We start from the raw sequence: 5,110 nt of genomic DNA on the forward strand, positions 1-5,110 counted from the left end.
TCAGGCTAGACACAGATTTGTGTTTGGTGTTAAGTTACTCTTAGTTTACATCAAGTGGAAAAGAAATCATTTGTCCCCTGAAATATAGAATTCATTGCATGACAACCCGTGTGTTGAGTCACAAAAAATTATGTTTGACAAAGTCACCCAAGAATAACTTTGGCATGTTTTATTAGGCAAAATATATTCAAAAATATTGAAATTCCCATTAAAATAGCATAAAGCAGACATGTCAATTCAGAGGAAATAGATGCACTTAACCAAGGTGCACAGATTACAACACAGAAAGTATTTAGTATTTAAACAACTGAAGAAAGTTTTACTTTTACATTTACAGATCGCCTTCTATATATACACACACACGTGTGACTATTTACAGAGAGGACATGATGCTTACTGCTGTACACAGGGTATCTGTGCACTTTTATGTAGCACGTAAATGTCCCTGTAAGTTAACTACTGTACCCAGTAAGAATTAGTACATACCAATGGGCTACTCCCAGTGACACACAGTGTCACAAACATTATGGCATTGATTTTTTCCCCCTTTATTTAAATAAAACTATTTTCATATTATACATTTCATATTTTGTTACATTCAAGGTATAGATACAATTTGTATCAACAAGCAAAAGTCAATTCTAGACATTTGTGGCTTAGTTGTTTGCGGCACTTTCAAAGGGAGGGTGGGGACTATGAACCACCATTCTGGCCTTTAGTGTAACCTTTGGGCACAGCAGTAAAATACTGGATTGGTACATTGAAAGTATTTTGTAGCAATAGTGAGGGTTTTATTTTTGGCCTGGAAGTAGCCTACTGCTCAGGGAACACAGATTCTTTCTTGTAGTGAACTGAAATATCTCTGATAAAGACAGAAAACTCTTTAAAAGACATAGCAAAAAGAAGAAAAGTATGTCCCTACACAACTTTTCTTTCCCCCTTTGTTCATGTGGGGGAAATGTCCAGATGGAATTTGTAAAAGCAGAGTCTACCTTTTAGGATTAGGGCAGCTACCATAAATACTATTTCAGCATTATGGACACACAGCCACTGAGCTCTGAATCTGAATATGCTCTAATAGGCTACTTGTTAAGCCCACATGGCCCATGAGTGCATTTTATCTAATTACAGAGAAGTGCTAGAAATGTGGCACTGTGCCAGAAATAGTAACGTATGAGCTTGCGAGCAAAATCAGCAGTTAAAATTCAATCATGTGTGCATGTCTTTATGAAACCATAAACTAATTGTGTTTTATGGACAATATAACGAGATCTATCCAAGTTTAAATTGATTTGTCATTCATTTCATGCACTGTAAATCACAGCCCAATCCCATGTAGTTTATATTGTCTAACTGCTTCAGTTGATATGGATATACCCCCTGATTTACCTATTTATACCCAAAATAACATTTCTAGAATAATTCCCACAATGAATATAAATCAATATAATGAAACCTGTTTACATTTTGGTATATTTGTATTGTGGCCTACATTAAAGTTACTAATTCCTTAACAAACCAAAGTAAATGAACTCTGAGTTCATCAGGGCAATTGACTATTCCAGTGCTCAGGTTAAACAAGGATCTCACTATTACTAAAAACATATTACAAAACCAAATTAAGATATTAAAGCCACTAGAGACCTTCATTTGGTCTCTCAGTGTTGATGCTCTTGGTTTTAGAGTTGATTTATCGCGGTATAAAAGTACTTCAGTCTTTTTGCACTGAGAAGGCAATTTTCTTGTAATCTATGACAATTCAACTATATCGAGGAAAAAGGGCGGCGCGCAAACTTTTAGCCAAATGCCAGAAACAACCTTGACAGCAGCCTTGCAATCTGATTGTTTCACATGAAGAAACATTTAGGCAGTTTGTTTCACCTTCTCATGAACAGACAGCCGGCCTTAAGTGGCCTTGTCTTTTTTCATGAAAAAACAAAGTCAGCAAAGCCCAAAATTCATTTGGGCAAAACACATTCAAATGTTTTTTTTCTTTATGTCTGTTCATATACACAGTTGTACCTAAACATTATAAAGAAATATATATTTTTTGAAACACCACCAATGAGACAAAGTCAGGTTCACATAGTTAGCCTTCTTAAAGAGGAATACCACTCAGTTTAAAAAATTCTCATTCAATTTTTCTCTATAATTATGAACCATTTACTAAATCAAAGGACAAATATTCAGGTCTGCGATGTCATCAAAACATAGGCTGCACCATTTAATACAAATGGGAGCCCAACTTTCTAACTCAACATCACTTCCCTGTTTTTAATTATTCATTAAAACAATAAACTGTCCCCAATGCATTTTTGTTATTTGACTGTGGAGTCTTAACACAAATCTGACATTAGACAACCTCCTCTCTTTCACATGCATGTGATACTATACTGAGAGCTAAATCTGTGATGCTCAGTCATGCAATCCTATAGTAAACCTAGGAGTACCATACCCGAATCCTGAAAGTAAGTGGCATTTCCCTTTAAATTCACTCAACGCATGATCTTGCCGTCAGGGTTGGCTTTACATGATACAATCTCGCTGCAATTGTAGGTTGAATGTTTAATGTAGCACTTTGTCCTGAGGGTGGGAGTAGAGAAAAGGCAATGGATCATTAAAATCAAGGGAGTGGATCCTCTTGGGAGCATGACTGTGCTTAGCAAAAGTGATGGAAATTTGCCCCATTAGATATTTCTTGTGGATAAATGACAGGTTTGACGTGATTAGCTCCGGGCCATATCAAACTGTCATGATTAGCATCCATTAGCATCCTTAAGTCTCAGTATGAGTAAAATTTATGAGGTCCAATCAATCAGTGTTTTAACACCAATGTTTGTCTTTGGCTGGATGGAAACTTCGCACCTAAATGGACACCAACATCACTTCATCTGACGAAAGTTGCATCATGTAAAGCCACCCTATTGGCCCAATTTTCTAGATCTCAAGGTGCATAACAAGGATATACAGAAAAAGTACAAAGTTTTGCAATGCCATCTCCACGTGTCAACTGTACATAACTAACTTTAAGGTACTACATGTTACATGTAGGATTTTCACAAAATATATCATTACTAGATCAGAGTAGACTCTTGCCAGTAACCACTGGTTTTTGGCAGGGCAAGACGGAAAATTAGAAAATTGAAAGCATCCTGAGAGCAATGTGCTGCAAGGCACAGCCAAACACTTCCATGATCCTTGGAGACTGGCTGCATGTATTCGTACATCTGTATTTGAGCAATTCAGCCTCCCATAAAAAGCCATACAGAAAATGTTCTCTTCAACATGCTTCTAACATTCACTTCATTTTTTTTTTAATCATTGAAACCTCATACTCTACAAGATATCACAAAACAAATTCAATATTTAACTCACTCCCAAGCCTTACTGTTACAGCCAGATTCTTATCATTTTATCTGACAAATGTAACATCAAGTAAATGTTCAGTCTGTTGCAGAATTCCTTGTGCAAACATTTAAACTGTGACTGTAAATGCCATCTCTGTTTGCAACTTCAATAGTACATTTCTACAACTTTTCCCTACCTAAGTCACATCACAGCCCGGTGAAATCAGTTCTCAAAGTTTGACTACGTTTACATGCACGTAAGAGACCAGGTAAGTGTCAGAAATGAGGTTAAGGCATGAAATTGGACAACTCATTTAGATGCGCTGCAATTGTCTGACTTAAAACCACAGACCGCAGATTTCCCTCCTCCACATTTTTAAAACATTTGTCATATTTTAAGTATTTCTAATATGTAATTGAAGAAACTCGTTAAGCACATTAGGACATATGATTTACTGTTCAAGCCTGTCTAATAAACTAAACCATTTACCTTTATAATAGGCAAATCAATAGTTTTGTTCAGCATAGACTGGACTTTGCATGTTATTACTCTAGATGCAACGATGTATGGGGCAAGTAACAATACTGCCTTTAATGCTGCTAGATTACTGCCACTGTGATACCTTCCCTGTCCTGGGTCACTGTCATGCACACTAGCACACCCCTAAGGAAGTTTAGAAATGGCCAAATTCAATCAGAAATCTAACTGGGTAAACCAAGTTTCTCTTAATGCATTAAACTGATAAAAGGAAACTAGGTTTCTAATTTCTGCATCAGGAATCAATACTTAAGTGCATGTAAAAGTAGTCTTTGAAACAAAACAAACCTGTTCCTGAAAACAAACTGCTCCGCTGACAACTTGAAGGAGTCCATTAGAGCTACTGTTTGAAACAAAGATACTTTGAATATTTTCACATTGAAAAGAATCAGCACAACAAATTTGACAAATATATAAATAGGAAAATCCTGGACATAGCATCCAATAAAATCAGAAAGGGAACTATACAGTACACTAAAGGAAATTATCCAAACACAGATGTTAGTTTATACTATAATCCAATTCTGTGAACCAAAATGTAAAGTTATGCAGAATACTGACACTATATAAATTCTATCTTTTTTTGGCATTATTTAGCAGCTTATAAATGACTTTGAAATAATGGCTTTTGTGTGATTATATGTACATAGATATGTGCACATGTATGCAAGTCAAATCTCTTTTTTGGCTTGCTTTGTGCACTGTCAAATTCTACCAAAATAGTAGCTTTGTTAAGTGAGGCTGAGAAAATATATCTCTTTAGATACTGAGATAGTGCTTTACATTTGAAAATAGGAGGCTTCAATGACAAAGACTCTCATTGAAACCAATCAGACAATGACTAAAGCGTGAGGTCATTCAGATATAAGGCCATTAAATGTCATAGTTCATGCTGTGAGGTATGTACCTACCTCCCTCTTACTTATCTTCAAAGTAAATGCACAAAAAGTCACAAGAATTATTTACAGCAGAGGCAGACCTAAGCAAGGCTATTTATAGTTCCACTGCACCAGAAACACTTGAGATGCCTTCCATAACACATTCACAGGGCCTGAACAAGAACTCATAAAAACTACACGCTGTACAAATGTTGACGTAATTTTATGTCAGATTTAATAAGGTATATGTGGAGAGGTTGTGCAGTTATTACTTCCTATCTTGACTGCGTTGCCATGTAGCTAACCTGTTTATTGACCCAGTTGAGTTGTTGCTTCTGTTGTTGCTG

Source organism: Morone saxatilis, unplaced genomic scaffold (genome assembly GCF_004916995.1).
Source record: "Morone saxatilis isolate NCDOM2014 unplaced genomic scaffold, NCSU_SB_2.0 Contig20, whole genome shotgun sequence".
NCBI lineage: Eukaryota > Metazoa > Chordata > Actinopteri > Moronidae > Morone > Morone saxatilis.